Here is a 16,271-nt window from a genome sequence, read left to right on the forward strand (position 1 = left end):
TAAAAACGCCTTCCTGGCAACGCCCAAATGCCCTGCTGCCATGCAGATAAACACTGGCAGCGGCAGCAAGTGCATGCCCACAGCCACCCCTTGTTCCTTCACACCTTGTATCAGCTGTAATCCAGTCCAGTCCAGTGCTGCCTGCTGAGCAGCACTGACCAACACTGCCTGGGCCCAGGCTTTTATCTCTGAGGCCCCATTATGATGTCAGAAAGCTGGCTCTGGAATCCTGAGGGCTCCACTATGACACGTGCAAAGTTCCGTCTGAACTTTATATAAGACGGTGAGGCTCAGTCAGTCACTCAGTGTTGCCTGAGAGGGCAACACTGCAACAGCCGGCCGCCAGGCTGTCTTTTTTTTGCACAGCTAGTTGCCTCCAGGAGGCCACAAGAGGGAGACAAGGGACTGCAAAATGGAAAATAGGCATCCACCAACTTTACAGACAACTTCTCCTTGCTCCTACAACCTCCATCCTTGCACAGTTTGTTATTCTTCTAGGTAACATAGTAACAAATCCAAATTGCTGCTCTCTTTGTAGGCAAGCAAGGCTTTGTTGCAACTGCAATTCTTACTTCTTCTTGAAATGTAGGGACGACAGTACATTCCATCACATCCATCTAGTGTACACAGGTAGGTCCATTGTGGCGGGCAGGCGAGCGGGCGGGCTGCTTTATTGGCTGTTTGCTGTTCCCCTACTCCACTCCACTATTTGACTGTTGTGCTGCATCAATCAATCAATCAATCAATCAATCAATCAATCAATCAATCAATCAGTGGCTGGCTCAGGTGCAGCTCTTTAACTTACCTAAAAGGGAGGGCGGAGAGAAGACAAGGAAGGTGAATGAGGTGTTCCAATGTGAAATGCCGGAAACACAGAAACACAGACGACACACAACAAGAGGTGGCAATCTATTCATTAATTGCATTTAATCAATGAGCTCATTATCACTCATGCATTGTCCAACAGGTGTTGAAATAATGGGATTAAAAGGGGAGATCCCTTCAGAAAGACAGAAACAATAGCAAAGACAAAAAACACTTTTGGAATCTGCTTTTAGTCAACACATAAGGAAAGGGTGCACCGGTCCTGGAAATACTGCAATACCAGGTCAATGCGTGGAGTGGACAGAGCAAGCTCTATTTCCATCTCCCTGTTCTAAAAATCCATTTAATATATGGTCCCCAGATAGGGGACGTATCAGATATTAAACTGATAAGAACAGATACTACACTTGATCTTAGCCAAAAGGCCGAGAAGCGATAACCCGAACGGGCCGCGCGTTGCCCGAGCCTGCCCGATACTGCTGTTCAGCCCTTGCAGCGATTCAGCCTACTTCTAGGCAATTCCATGGGGCCCTGCAGGCTCACACACTCACAGCTACACGGGAGGTGAATAAAGGCCGGAGAGGAAGCCAGACAGGATTTGCTTCTTTTGCTTGCACCACAATGCAGTGCTGAAAGAGGAGGAATCTACATAAAAACGCCTTCCTGGCAACGCCCAAATGCCCTGCTGCCATGCAGATAAACACTGGCAGCGGCAGCAAGTGCATGCCCACAGCCACCCCTTGTTCCTTCACACCTTGTATCAGCTGTAATCCAGTCCAGTCCAGTGCTGCCTGCTGAGCAGCACTGACCAACACTGCCTGGGCCCAGGCTTTTATCTCTGAGGCCCCATTATGATGTCAGAAAGCTGGCTCTGGAATCCTGAGGGCTCCACTATGACACGTGCAAAGTTCCGTCTGAACTTTATATAAGACGGTGAGGCTCAGTCAGTCACTCAGTGTTGCCTGAGAGGGCAACACTGCAACAGCCGGCCGCCAGGCTGTCTTTTTTTTGCACAGCTAGTTGCCTCCAGGAGGCCACAAGAGGGAGACAAGGGACTGCAAAATGGAAAATAGGCATCCACCAACTTTACAGACAACTTCTCCTTGCTCCTACAACCTCCATCCTTGCACAGTTTGTTATTCTTCTAGGTAACATAGTAACAAATCCAAATTGCTGCTCTCTTTGTAGGCAAGCAAGGCTTTGTTGCAACTGCAATTCTTACTTCTTCTTGAAATGTAGGGACGACAGTACATTCCATCACATCCATCTAGTGTACACAGGTAGGTCCATTGTGGCGGGCAGGCGAGCGGGCGGGCTGCTTTATTGGCTGTTTGCTGTTCCCCTACTCCACTCCACTATTTGACTGTTGTGCTGCATCAATCAATCAATCAATCAATCAATCAATCAATCAATCAATCAATCAATCAATCAATCAATCAGTGGCTGGCTCAGGTGCAGCTCTTTAACTTACCTAAAAGGGAGGGCGGAGAGAAGACAAGGAAGGTGAATGAGGTGTTCCAATGTGAAATGCCGGAAACACAGAAACACAGACGACACACAACAAGAGGTGGCAATCTATTCATTAATTGCATTTAATCAATGAGCTCATTATCACTCATGCATTGTCCAACAGGTGTTGAAGTAATGGGATTAAAAGGGGAGATCCCTTCAGAAAGACAGAAACAATAGCAAAGACAAAAAACACTTTTGGAATCTGCTTTTAGTCAACACATAAGGAAAGGGTGCACCGGTCCTGGAAATACTGCAATACCAGGTCAATGCGTGGAGTGGACAGAGCAAGCTCTATTTCCATCTCCCTGTTCTAAAAATCCATTTAATATATGGTCCCCAGATAGGGGACGTATCAGATATTAAACTGATAAGAACAGATACTACACTTGATCTTAGCCAAAAGGCCGAGAAGCGATAACCCGAACGGGCCGCGCGTTGCCCGAGCCTGCCCGATACTGCTGTTCAGCCCTTGCAGCGATTCAGCCTACTTCTAGGCAATTCCATGGGGCCCTGCAGGCTCACACACTCACAGCTACACGGGAGGAGAATAAAGGCCGGAGAGGAAGCCAGACAGGATTTGCTTCTTTTGCTTGCACCACAATGCAGTGCTGAAAGAGGAGGAATCTACATAAAAACGCCTTCCTGGCAACGCCCAAATGCCCTGCTGCCATGCAGATAAACACTGGCAGCGGCAGCAAGTGCATGCCCACAGCCACCCCTTGTTCCTTCACACCTTGTATCAGCTGTAATCCAGTCCAGTCCAGTGCTGCCTGCTGAGCAGCACTGACCAACACTGCCTGGGCCCAGGCTTTTATCTCTGAGGCCCCATTATGATGTCAGAAAGCTGGCTCTGGAATCCTGAGGGCTCCACTATGACACGTGCAAAGTTCCGTCTGAACTTTATATAAGACGGTGAGGCTCAGTCAGTCACTCAGTGTTGCCTGAGAGGGCAACACTGCAACAGCCGGCCGCCAGGCTGTCTTTTTTTTGCACAGCTAGTTGCCTCCAGGAGGCCACAAGAGGGAGACAAGGGACTGCAAAATGGAAAATAGGCATCCACCAACTTTACAGACAACTTCTCCTTGCTCCTACAACCTCCATCCTTGCACAGTTTGTTATTCTTCTAGGTAACATAGTAACAAATCCAAATTGCTGCTCTCTTTGTAGGCAAGCAAGGCTTTGTTGCAACTGCAATTCTTACTTCTTCTTGAAATGTAGGGACGACAGTACATTCCATCACATCCATCTAGTGTACACAGGTAGGTCCATTGTGGCGGGCAGGCGAGCGGGCGGGCTGCTTTATTGGCTGTTTGCTGTTCCCCTACTCCACTCCACTATTTGACTGTTGTGCTGCATCAATCAATCAATCAATCAATCAATCAATCAATCAATCAATCAGTGGCTGGCTCAGGTGCAGCTCTTTAACTTACCTAAAAGGGAGGGCGGAGAGAAGACAAGGAAGGTGAATGAGGTGTTCCAATGTGAAATGCCGGAAACACAGAAACACAGACGACACACAACAAGAGGTGGCAATCTATTCATTAATTGCATTTAATCAATGAGCTCATTATCACTCATGCATTGTCCAACAGGTGTTGAAATAATGGGATTAAAAGGGGAGATCCCTTCAGAAAGACAGAAACAATAGCAAAGACAAAAAACACTTTTGGAATCTGCTTTTAGTCAACACATAAGGAAAGGGTGCACCGGTCCTGGAAATACTGCAATACCAGGTCAATGCGTGGAGTGGACAGAGCAAGCTCTATTTCCATCTCCCTGTTCTAAAAATCCATTTAATATATGGTCCCCAGATAGGGGACGTATCAGATATTAAACTGATAAGAACAGATACTACACTTGATCTTAGCCAAAAGGCCGAGAAGCGATAACCCGAACGGGCCGCGCGTTGCCCGAGCCTGCCCGATACTGCTGTTCAGCCCTTGCAGCGATTCAGCCTACTTCTAGGCAATTCCATGGGGCCCTGCAGGCTCACACACTCACAGCTACACGGGAGGTGAATAAAGGCCGGAGAGGAAGCCAGACAGGATTTGCTTCTTTTGCTTGCACCACAATGCAGTGCTGAAAGAGGAGGAATCTACATAAAAACGCCTTCCTGGCAACGCCCAAATGCCCTGCTGCCATGCAGATAAACACTGGCAGCGGCAGCAAGTGCATGCCCACAGCCACCCCTTGTTCCTTCACACCTTGTATCAGCTGTAATCCAGTCCAGTCCAGTGCTGCCTGCTGAGCAGCACTGACCAACACTGCCTGGGCCCAGGCTTTTATCTCTGAGGCCCCATTATGATGTCAGAAAGCTGGCTCTGGAATCCTGAGGGCTCCACTATGACACGTGCAAAGTTCCGTCTGAACTTTATATAAGACGGTGAGGCTCAGTCAGTCACTCAGTGTTGCCTGAGAGGGCAACACTGCAACAGCCGGCCGCCAGGCTGTCTTTTTTTTGCACAGCTAGTTGCCTCCAGGAGGCCACAAGAGGGAGACAAGGGACTGCAAAATGGAAAATAGGCATCCACCAACTTTACAGACAACTTCTCCTTGCTCCTACAACCTCCATCCTTGCACAGTTTGTTATTCTTCTAGGTAACATAGTAACAAATCCAAATTGCTGCTCTCTTTGTAGGCAAGCAAGGCTTTGTTGCAACTGCAATTCTTACTTCTTCTTGAAATGTAGGGACGACAGTACATTCCATCACATCCATCTAGTGTACACAGGTAGGTCCATTGTGGCGGGCAGGCGAGCGGGCGGGCTGCTTTATTGGCTGTTTGCTGTTCCCCTACTCCACTCCACTATTTGACTGTTGTGCTGCATCAATCAATCAATCAATCAATCAATCAATCAATCAATCAATCAATCAATCAATCAGTGGCTGGCTCAGGTGCAGCTCTTTAACTTACCTAAAAGGGAGGGCGGAGAGAAGACAAGGAAGGTGAATGAGGTGTTCCAATGTGAAATGCCGGAAACACAGAAACACAGACGACACACAACAAGAGGTGGCAATCTATTCATTAATTGCATTTAATCAATGAGCTCATTATCACTCATGCATTGTCCAACAGGTGTTGAAATAATGGGATTAAAAGGGGAGATCCCTTCAGAAAGACAGAAACAATAGCAAAGACAAAAAACACTTTTGGAATCTGCTTTTAGTCAACACATAAGGAAAGGGTGCACCGGTCCTGGAAATACTGCAATACCAGGTCAATGCGTGGAGTGGACAGAGCAAGCTCTATTTCCATCTCCCTGTTCTAAAAATCCATTTAATATATGGTCCCCAGATAGGGGACGTATCAGATATTAAACTGATAAGAACAGATACTACACTTGATCTTAGCCAAAAGGCCGAGAAGCGATAACCCGAACGGGCCGCGCGTTGCCCGAGCCTGCCCGATACTGCTGTTCAGCCCTTGCAGCGATTCAGCCTACTTCTAGGCAATTCCATGGGGCCCTGCAGGCTCACACACTCACAGCTACACGGGAGGTGAATAAAGGCCGGAGAGGAAGCCAGACAGGATTTGCTTCTTTTGCTTGCACCACAATGCAGTGCTGAAAGAGGAGGAATCTACATAAAAACGCCTTCCTGGCAACGCCCAAATGCCCTGCTGCCATGCAGATAAACACTGGCAGCGGCAGCAAGTGCATGCCCACAGCCACCCCTTGTTCCTTCACACCTTGTATCAGCTGTAATCCAGTCCAGTCCAGTGCTGCCTGCTGAGCAGCACTGACCAACACTGCCTGGGCCCAGGCTTTTATCTCTGAGGCCCCATTATGATGTCAGAAAGCTGGCTCTGGAATCCTGAGGGCTCCACTATGACACGTGCAAAGTTCCGTCTGAACTTTATATAAGACGGTGAGGCTCAGTCAGTCACTCAGTGTTGCCTGAGAGGGCAACACTGCAACAGCCGGCCGCCAGGCTGTCTTTTTTTTGCACAGCTAGTTGCCTCCAGGAGGCCACAAGAGGGAGACAAGGGACTGCAAAATGGAAAATAGGCATCCACCAACTTTACAGACAACTTCTCCTTGCTCCTACAACCTCCATCCTTGCACAGTTTGTTATTCTTCTAGGTAACATAGTAACAAATCCAAATTGCTGCTCTCTTTGTAGGCAAGCAAGGCTTTGTTGCAACTGCAATTCTTACTTCTTCTTGAAATGTAGGGACGACAGTACATTCCATCACATCCATCTAGTGTACACAGGTAGGTCCATTGTGGCGGGCAGGCGAGCGGGCGGGCTGCTTTATTGGCTGTTTGCTGTTCCCCTACTCCACTCCACTATTTGACTGTTGTGCTGCATCAATCAATCAATCAATCAATCAATCAATCAATCAATCAATCAATCAATCAATCAGTGGCTGGCTCAGGTGCAGCTCTTTAACTTACCTAAAAGGGAGGGCGGAGAGAAGACAAGGAAGGTGAATGAGGTGTTCCAATGTGAAATGCCGGAAACACAGAAACACAGACGACACACAACAAGAGGTGGCAATCTATTCATTAATTGCATTTAATCAATGAGCTCATTATCACTCATGCATTGTCCAACAGGTGTTGAAATAATGGGATTAAAAGGGGAGATCCCTTCAGAAAGACAGAAACAATAGCAAAGACAAAAAACACTTTTGGAATCTGCTTTTAGTCAACACATAAGGAAAGGGTGCACCGGTCCTGGAAATACTGCAATACCAGGTCAATGCGTGGAGTGGACAGAGCAAGCTCTATTTCCATCTCCCTGTTCTAAAAATCCATTTAATATATGGTCCCCAGATAGGGGACGTATCAGATATTAAACTGATAAGAACAGATACTACACTTGATCTTAGCCAAAAGGCCGAGAAGCGATAACCCGAACGGGCCGCGCGTTGCCCGAGCCTGCCCGATACTGCTGTTCAGCCCTTGCAGCGATTCAGCCTACTTCTAGGCAATTCCATGGGGCCCTGCAGGCTCACACACTCACAGCTACACGGGAGGTGAATAAAGGCCGGAGAGGAAGCCAGACAGGATTTGCTTCTTTTGCTTGCACCACAATGCAGTGCTGAAAGAGGAGGAATCTACATAAAAACGCCTTCCTGGCAACGCCCAAATGCCCTGCTGCCATGCAGATAAACACTGGCAGCGGCAGCAAGTGCATGCCCACAGCCACCCCTTGTTCCTTCACACCTTGTATCAGCTGTAATCCAGTCCAGTCCAGTGCTGCCTGCTGAGCAGCACTGACCAACACTGCCTGGGCCCAGGCTTTTATCTCTGAGGCCCCATTATGATGTCAGAAAGCTGGCTCTGGAATCCTGAGGGCTCCACTATGACACGTGCAAAGTTCCGTCTGAACTTTATATAAGACGGTGAGGCTCAGTCAGTCACTCAGTGTTGCCTGAGAGGGCAACACTGCAACAGCCGGCCGCCAGGCTGTCTTTTTTTTGCACAGCTAGTTGCCTCCAGGAGGCCACAAGAGGGAGACAAGGGACTGCAAAATGGAAAATAGGCATCCACCAACTTTACAGACAACTTCTCCTTGCTCCTACAACCTCCATCCTTGCACAGTTTGTTATTCTTCTAGGTAACATAGTAACAAATCCAAATTGCTGCTCTCTTTGTAGGCAAGCAAGGCTTTGTTGCAACTGCAATTCTTACTTCTTCTTGAAATGTAGGGACGACAGTACATTCCATCACATCCATCTAGTGTACACAGGTAGGTCCATTGTGGCGGGCAGGCGAGCGGGCGGGCTGCTTTATTGGCTGTTTGCTGTTCCCCTACTCCACTCCACTATTTGACTGTTGTGCTGCATCAATCAATCAATCAATCAATCAATCAATCAATCAATCAATCAATCAAGTGGCTGGCTCAGGTGCAGCTCTTTAACTTACCTAAAAGGGAGGGCGGAGAGAAGACAAGGAAGGTGAATGAGGTGTTCCAATGTGAAATGCCGGAAACACAGAAACACAGACGACACACAACAAGAGGTGGCAATCTATTCATTAATTGCATTTAATCAATGAGCTCATTATCACTCATGCATTGTCCAACAGGTGTTGAAATAATGGGATTAAAAGGGGAGATCCCTTCAGAAAGACAGAAACAATAGCAAAGACAAAAAACACTTTTGGAATCTGCTTTTAGTCAACACATAAGGAAAGGGTGCACCGGTCCTGGAAATACTGCAATACCAGGTCAATGCGTGGAGTGGACAGAGCAAGCTCTATTTCCATCTCCCTGTTCTAAAAATCCATTTAATATATGGTCCCCAGATAGGGGACGTATCAGATATTAAACTGATAAGAACAGATACTACACTTGATCTTAGCCAAAAGGCCGAGAAGCGATAACCCGAACGGGCCGCGCGTTGCCCGAGCCTGCCCGATACTGCTGTTCAGCCCTTGCAGCGATTCAGCCTACTTCTAGGCAATTCCATGGGGCCCTGCAGGCTCACACACTCACAGCTACACGGGAGGTGAATAAAGGCCGGAGAGGAAGCCAGACAGGATTTGCTTCTTTTGCTTGCACCACAATGCAGTGCTGAAAGAGGAGGAATCTACATAAAAACGCCTTCCTGGCAACGCCCAAATGCCCTGCTGCCATGCAGATAAACACTGGCAGCGGCAGCAAGTGCATGCCCACAGCCACCCCTTGTTCCTTCACACCTTGTATCAGCTGTAATCCAGTCCAGTCCAGTGCTGCCTGCTGAGCAGCACTGACCAACACTGCCTGGGCCCAGGCTTTTATCTCTGAGGCCCCATTATGATGTCAGAAAGCTGGCTCTGGAATCCTGAGGGCTCCACTATGACACGTGCAAAGTTCCGTCTGAACTTTATATAAGACGGTGAGGCTCAGTCAGTCACTCAGTGTTGCCTGAGAGGGCAACACTGCAACAGCCGGCCGCCAGGCTGTCTTTTTTTTGCACAGCTAGTTGCCTCCAGGAGGCCACAAGAGGGAGACAAGGGACTGCAAAATGGAAAATAGGCATCCACCAACTTTACAGACAACTTCTCCTTGCTCCTACAACCTCCATCCTTGCACAGTTTGTTATTCTTCTAGGTAACATAGTAACAAATCCAAATTGCTGCTCTCTTTGTAGGCAAGCAAGGCTTTGTTGCAACTGCAATTCTTACTTCTTCTTGAAATGTAGGGACGACAGTACATTCCATCACATCCATCTAGTGTACACAGGTAGGTCCATTGTGGCGGGCAGGCGAGCGGGCGGGCTGCTTTATTGGCTGTTTGCTGTTCCCCTACTCCACTCCACTATTTGACTGTTGTGCTGCATCAATCAATCAATCAATCAATCAATCAATCAATCAATCAATCAATCAATCAATCAGTGGCTGGCTCAGGTGCAGCTCTTTAACTTACCTAAAAGGGAGGGCGGAGAGAAGACAAGGAAGGTGAATGAGGTGTTCCAATGTGAAATGCCGGAAACACAGAAACACAGACGACACACAACAAGAGGTGGCAATCTATTCATTAATTGCATTTAATCAATGAGCTCATTATCACTCATGCATTGTCCAACAGGTGTTGAAATAATGGGATTAAAAGGGGAGATCCCTTCAGAAAGACAGAAACAATAGCAAAGACAAAAAACACTTTTGGAATCTGCTTTTAGTCAACACATAAGGAAAGGGTGCACCGGTCCTGGAAATACTGCAATACCAGGTCAATGCGTGGAGTGGACAGAGCAAGCTCTATTTCCATCTCCCTGTTCTAAAAATCCATTTAATATATGGTCCCCAGATAGGGGACGTATCAGATATTAAACTGATAAGAACAGATACTACACTTGATCTTAGCCAAAAGGCCGAGAAGCGATAACCCGAACGGGCCGCGCGTTGCCCGAGCCTGCCCGATACTGCTGTTCAGCCCTTGCAGCGATTCAGCCTACTTCTAGGCAATTCCATGGGGCCCTGCAGGCTCACACACTCACAGCTACACGGGAGGTGAATAAAGGCCGGAGAGGAAGCCAGACAGGATTTGCTTCTTTTGCTTGCACCACAATGCAGTGCTGAAAGAGGAGGAATCTACATAAAAACGCCTTCCTGGCAACGCCCAAATGCCCTGCTGCCATGCAGATAAACACTGGCAGCGGCAGCAAGTGCATGCCCACAGCCACCCCTTGTTCCTTCACACCTTGTATCAGCTGTAATCCAGTCCAGTCCAGTGCTGCCTGCTGAGCAGCACTGACCAACACTGCCTGGGCCCAGGCTTTTATCTCTGAGGCCCCATTATGATGTCAGAAAGCTGGCTCTGGAATCCTGAGGGCTCCACTATGACACGTGCAAAGTTCCGTCTGAACTTTATATAAGACGGTGAGGCTCAGTCAGTCACTCAGTGTTGCCTGAGAGGGCAACACTGCAACAGCCGGCCGCCAGGCTGTCTTTTTTTTGCACAGCTAGTTGCCTCCAGGAGGCCACAAGAGGGAGACAAGGGACTGCAAAATGGAAAATAGGCATCCACCAACTTTACAGACAACTTCTCCTTGCTCCTACAACCTCCATCCTTGCACAGTTTGTTATTCTTCTAGGTAACATAGTAACAAATCCAAATTGCTGCTCTCTTTGTAGGCAAGCAAGGCTTTGTTGCAACTGCAATTCTTACTTCTTCTTGAAATGTAGGGACGACAGTACATTCCATCACATCCATCTAGTGTACACAGGTAGGTCCATTGTGGCGGGCAGGCGAGCGGGCGGGCTGCTTTATTGGCTGTTTGCTGTTCCCCTACTCCACTCCACTATTTGACTGTTGTGCTGCATCAATCAATCAATCAATCAATCAATCAATCAATCAATCAATCAATCAATCAGTGGCTGGCTCAGGTGCAGCTCTTTAACTTACCTAAAAGGGAGGGCGGAGAGAAGACAAGGAAGGTGAATGAGGTGTTCCAATGTGAAATGCCGGAAACACAGAAACACAGACGACACACAACAAGAGGTGGCAATCTATTCATTAATTGCATTTAATCAATGAGCTCATTATCACTCATGCATTGTCCAACAGGTGTTGAAATAATGGGATTAAAAGGGGAGATCCCTTCAGAAAGACAGAAACAATAGCAAAGACAAAAAACACTTTTGGAATCTGCTTTTAGTCAACACATAAGGAAAGGGTGCACCGGTCCTGGAAATACTGCAATACCAGGTCAATGCGTGGAGTGGACAGAGCAAGCTCTATTTCCATCTCCCTGTTCTAAAAATCCATTTAATATATGGTCCCCAGATAGGGGACGTATCAGATATTAAACTGATAAGAACAGATACTACACTTGATCTTAGCCAAAAGGCCGAGAAGCGATAACCCGAACGGGCCGCGCGTTGCCCGAGCCTGCCCGATACTGCTGTTCAGCCCTTGCAGCGATTCAGCCTACTTCTAGGCAATTCCATGGGGCCCTGCAGGCTCACACACTCACAGCTACACGGGAGGTGAATAAAGGCCGGAGAGGAAGCCAGACAGGATTTGCTTCTTTTGCTTGCACCACAATGCAGTGCTGAAAGAGGAGGAATCTACATAAAAACGCCTTCCTGGCAACGCCCAAATGCCCTGCTGCCATGCAGATAAACACTGGCAGCGGCAGCAAGTGCATGCCCACAGCCACCCCTTGTTCCTTCACACCTTGTATCAGCTGTAATCCAGTCCAGTCCAGTGCTGCCTGCTGAGCAGCACTGACCAACATTTTATCTCTGAGGCCCCATTATGATGTCAGAAAGCTGGCTCTGGAATCCTGAGGGCTCCACTATGACACGTGCAAAGTTCCGTCTGAACTTTATATAAGACGGTGAGGCTCAGTCAGTCACTCAGTGTTGCCTGAGAGGGCAACACTGCAACAGCCGGCCGCCAGGCTGTCTTTTTTTTGCACAGCTAGTTGCCTCCAGGAGGCCACAAGAGGGAGACAAGGGACTGCAAAATGGAAAATAGGCATCCACCAACTTTACAGACAACTTCTCCTTGCTCCTACAACCTCCATCCTTGCACAGTTTGTTATTCTTCTAGGTAACATAGTAACAAATCCAAATTGCTGCTCTCTTTGTAGGCAAGCAAGGCTTTGTTGCAACTGCAATTCTTACTTCTTCTTGAAATGTAGGGACGACAGTACATTCCATCACATCCATCTAGTGTACACAGGTAGGTCCATTGTGGCGGGCAGGCGAGCGGGCGGGCTGCTTTATTGGCTGTTTGCTGTTCCCCTACTCCACTCCACTATTTGACTGTTGTGCTGCATCAATCAATCAATCAATCAATCAATCAATCAATCAATCAATCAATCAATCAATCAATCAATCAATCAGTGGCTGGCTCAGGTGCAGCTCTTTAACTTACCTAAAAGGGAGGGCGGAGAGGAGACAAGGAAGGTGAATGAGGTGTTCCAATGTGAAATGCCGGAAACACAGAAACACAGACGACACACAACAAGAGGTGGCAATCTATTCATTAATTGCATTTAATCAATGAGCTCATTATCACTCATGCATTGTCCAACAGGTGTTGAAATAATGGGATTAAAAGGGGAGATCCCTTCAGAAAGACAGAAACAATAGCAAAGACAAAAAACACTTTTGGAATCTGCTTTTAGTCAACACATAAGGAAAGGGTGCACCGGTCCTGGAAATACTGCAATACCAGGTCAATGCGTGGAGTGGACAGAGCAAGCTCTATTTCCATCTCCCTGTTCTAAAAATCCATTTAATATATGGTCCCCAGATAGGGGACGTATCAGATATTAAACTGATAAGAACAGATACTACACTTGATCTTAGCCAAAAGGCCGAGAAGCGATAACCCGAACGGGCCGCGCGTTGCCCGAGCCTGCCCGATACTGCTGTTCAGCCCTTGCAGCGATTCAGCCTACTTCTAGGCAATTCCATGGGGCCCTGCAGGCTCACACACTCACAGCTACACGGGAGGTGAATAAAGGCCGGAGAGGAAGCCAGACAGGATTTGCTTCTTTTGCTTGCACCACAATGCAGTGCTGAAAGAGGAGGAATCTACATAAAAACGCCTTCCTGGCAACGCCCAAATGCCCTGCTGCCATGCAGATAAACACTGGCAGCGGCAGCAAGTGCATGCCCACAGCCACCCCTTGTTCCTTCACACCTTGTATCAGCTGTAATCCAGTCCAGTCCAGTGCTGCCTGCTGAGCAGCACTGACCAACACTGCCTGGGCCCAGGCTTTTATCTCTGAGGCCCCATTATGATGTCAGAAAGCTGGCTCTGGAATCCTGAGGGCTCCACTATGACACGTGCAAAGTTCCGTCTGAACTTTATATAAGACGGTGAGGCTCAGTCAGTCACTCAGTGTTGCCTGAGAGGGCAACACTGCAACAGCCGGCCGCCAGGCTGTCTTTTTTTTGCACAGCTAGTTGCCTCCAGGAGGCCACAAGAGGGAGACAAGGGACTGCAAAATGGAAAATAGGCATCCACCAACTTTACAGACAACTTCTCCTTGCTCCTACAACCTCCATCCTTGCACAGTTTGTTATTCTTCTAGGTAACATAGTAACAAATCCAAATTGCTGCTCTCTTTGTAGGCAAGCAAGGCTTTGTTGCAACTGCAATTCTTACTTCTTCTTGAAATGTAGGGACGACAGTACATTCCATCACATCCATCTAGTGTACACAGGTAGGTCCATTGTGGCGGGCAGGCGAGCGGGCGGGCTGCTTTATTGGCTGTTTGCTGTTCCCCTACTCCACTCCACTATTTGACTGTTGTGCTGCATCAATCAATCAATCAATCAATCAATCAATCAATCAATCAATCAATCAATCAATCAATCAATCAGTGGCTGGCTCAGGTGCAGCTCTTTAACTTACCTAAAAGGGAGGGCGGAGAGAAGACAAGGAAGGTGAATGAGGTGTTCCAATGTGAAATGCCGGAAACACAGAAACACAGACGACACACAACAAGAGGTGGCAATCTATTCATTAATTGCATTTAATCAATGAGCTCATTATCACTCATGCATTGTCCAACAGGTGTTGAAATAATGGGATTAAAAGGGGAGATCCCTTCAGAAAGACAGAAACAATAGCAAAGACAAAAAACACTTTTGGAATCTGCTTTTAGTCAACACATAAGGAAAGGGTGCACCGGTCCTGGAAATACTGCAATACCAGGTCAATGCGTGGAGTGGACAGAGCAAGCTCTATTTCCATCTCCCTGTTCTAAAAATCCATTTAATATATGGTCCCCAGATAGGGGACGTATCAGATATTAAACTGATAAGAACAGATACTACACTTGATCTTAGCCAAAAGGCCGAGAAGCGATAACCCGAACGGGCCGCGCGTTGCCCGAGCCTGCCCGATACTGCTGTTCAGCCCTTGCAGCGATTCAGCCTACTTCTAGGCAATTCCATGGGGCCCTGCAGGCTCACACACTCACAGCTACACGGGAGGTGAATAAAGGCCGGAGAGGAAGCCAGACAGGATTTGCTTCTTTTGCTTGCACCACAATGCAGTGCTGAAAGAGGAGGAATCTACATAAAAACGCCTTCCTGGCAACGCCCAAATGCCCTGCTGCCATGCAGATAAACACTGGCAGCGGCAGCAAGTGCATGCCCACAGCCACCCCTTGTTCCTTCACACCTTGTATCAGCTGTAATCCAGTCCAGTCCAGTGCTGCCTGCTGAGCAGCACTGACCAACACTGCCTGGGCCCAGGCTTTTATCTCTGAGGCCCCATTATGATGTCAGAAAGCTGGCTCTGGAATCCTGAGGGCTCCACTATGACACGTGCAAAGTTCCGTCTGAACTTTATATAAGACGGTGAGGCTCAGTCAGTCACTCAGTGTTGCCTGAGAGGGCAACACTGCAACAGCCGGCCGCCAGGCTGTCTTTTTTTTGCACAGCTAGTTGCCTCCAGGAGGCCACAAGAGGGAGACAAGGGACTGCAAAATGGAAAATAGGCATCCACCAACTTTACAGACAACTTCTCCTTGCTCCTACAACCTCCATCCTTGCACAGTTTGTTATTCTTCTAGGTAACATAGTAACAAATCCAAATTGCTGCTCTCTTTGTAGGCAAGCAAGGCTTTGTTGCAACTGCAATTCTTACTTCTTCTTGAAATGTAGGGACGACAGTACATTCCATCACATCCATCTAGTGTACACAGGTAGGTCCATTGTGGCGGGCAGGCGAGCGGGCGGGCTGCTTTATTGGCTGTTTGCTGTTCCCCTACTCCACTCCACTATTTGACTGTTGTGCTGCATCAATCAATCAATCAATCAATCAATCAATCAATCAATCAATCAATCAATCAATCAATCAATCAATCAATCAGTGGCTGGCTCAGGTGCAGCTCTTTAACTTACCTAAAAGGGAGGGCGGAGAGAAGACAAGGAAGGTGAATGAGGTGTTCCAATGTGAAATGCCGGAAACACAGAAACACAGACGACACACAACAAGAGGTGGCAATCTATTCATTAATTGCATTTAATCAATGAGCTCATTATCACTCATGCATTGTCCAACAGGTGTTGAAATAATGGGATTAAAAGGGGAGATCCCTTCAGAAAGACAGAAACAATAGCAAAGACAAAAAACACTTTTGGAATCTGCTTTTAGTCAACACATAAGGAAAGGGTGCACCGGTCCTGGAAATACTGCAATACCAGGTCAATGCGTGGAGTGGACAGAGCAAGCTCTATTTCCATCTCCCTGTTCTAAAAATCCATTTAATATATGGTCCCCAGATAGGGGACGTATCAGATATTAAACTGATAAGAACAGATACTACACTTGATCTTAGCCAAAAGGCCGAGAAGCGATAACCCGAACGGGCCGCGCGTTGCCCGAGCCTGCCCGATACTGCTGTTCAGCCCTTGCAGCGATTCAGCCTACTTCTAGGCAATTCCATGGGGCCCTGCAGGCTCACACACTCACAGCTACACGGGAGGTGAATAAAGGCCGGAGAGGAAGCCAGACAGGATTTGCTTCTTTTGC

The 16,271-nt window shown here is 47.7% G+C and overlaps 11 non-coding genes across 11 annotated transcripts; all 11 read right to left on the reverse strand.

Moving 5' to 3' along the window:
- Positions 1 to 1,071: 1,071 nt before the first annotated feature.
- LOC142699336 (U2 spliceosomal RNA) lies at positions 1,072 to 1,262 on the reverse strand. Its single transcript, XR_012866199.1, has one exon. It is a non-coding gene; the product is annotated as a U2 spliceosomal RNA (small nuclear RNA).
- Positions 1,263 to 2,562: 1,300 nt separating this feature from the next.
- On the reverse strand, positions 2,563 to 2,753 carry LOC142699337 (U2 spliceosomal RNA). Its single transcript, XR_012866200.1, has one exon. It is a non-coding gene; the product is annotated as a U2 spliceosomal RNA (small nuclear RNA).
- A 1,280-nt stretch (positions 2,754 to 4,033) lies between these two features.
- On the reverse strand, positions 4,034 to 4,224 carry LOC142699338 (U2 spliceosomal RNA). Its single transcript, XR_012866201.1, has one exon. It is a non-coding gene; the product is annotated as a U2 spliceosomal RNA (small nuclear RNA).
- A 1,292-nt stretch (positions 4,225 to 5,516) lies between these two features.
- On the reverse strand, positions 5,517 to 5,707 carry LOC142699339 (U2 spliceosomal RNA). The gene has a single exon (XR_012866202.1). It is a non-coding gene; the product is annotated as a U2 spliceosomal RNA (small nuclear RNA).
- A 1,292-nt stretch (positions 5,708 to 6,999) lies between these two features.
- On the reverse strand, positions 7,000 to 7,190 carry LOC142699341 (U2 spliceosomal RNA). The gene has a single exon (XR_012866204.1). It is a non-coding gene; the product is annotated as a U2 spliceosomal RNA (small nuclear RNA).
- A 1,285-nt stretch (positions 7,191 to 8,475) lies between these two features.
- LOC142699342 (U2 spliceosomal RNA) lies at positions 8,476 to 8,666 on the reverse strand. The gene has a single exon (XR_012866205.1). It is a non-coding gene; the product is annotated as a U2 spliceosomal RNA (small nuclear RNA).
- Positions 8,667 to 9,958: 1,292 nt separating this feature from the next.
- Positions 9,959 to 10,149, reverse strand: LOC142699344 (U2 spliceosomal RNA). The gene has a single exon (XR_012866206.1). It is a non-coding gene; the product is annotated as a U2 spliceosomal RNA (small nuclear RNA).
- A 1,288-nt stretch (positions 10,150 to 11,437) lies between these two features.
- Positions 11,438 to 11,628, reverse strand: LOC142699345 (U2 spliceosomal RNA). Its single transcript, XR_012866207.1, has one exon. It is a non-coding gene; the product is annotated as a U2 spliceosomal RNA (small nuclear RNA).
- A 1,288-nt stretch (positions 11,629 to 12,916) lies between these two features.
- On the reverse strand, positions 12,917 to 13,107 carry LOC142699346 (U2 spliceosomal RNA). The gene has a single exon (XR_012866208.1). It is a non-coding gene; the product is annotated as a U2 spliceosomal RNA (small nuclear RNA).
- Positions 13,108 to 14,407: 1,300 nt separating this feature from the next.
- LOC142699347 (U2 spliceosomal RNA) lies at positions 14,408 to 14,598 on the reverse strand. The gene has a single exon (XR_012866209.1). It is a non-coding gene; the product is annotated as a U2 spliceosomal RNA (small nuclear RNA).
- Positions 14,599 to 15,906: 1,308 nt separating this feature from the next.
- Positions 15,907 to 16,097, reverse strand: LOC142699348 (U2 spliceosomal RNA). Its single transcript, XR_012866210.1, has one exon. It is a non-coding gene; the product is annotated as a U2 spliceosomal RNA (small nuclear RNA).
- Positions 16,098 to 16,271: the final 174 nt, after the last annotated feature.

This window comes from Rhinoderma darwinii, unplaced genomic scaffold (assembly GCF_050947455.1).
Source record: "Rhinoderma darwinii isolate aRhiDar2 unplaced genomic scaffold, aRhiDar2.hap1 Scaffold_1522, whole genome shotgun sequence".
Classification (NCBI taxonomy): Eukaryota; Metazoa; Chordata; class Amphibia; order Anura; family Rhinodermatidae; genus Rhinoderma; species Rhinoderma darwinii.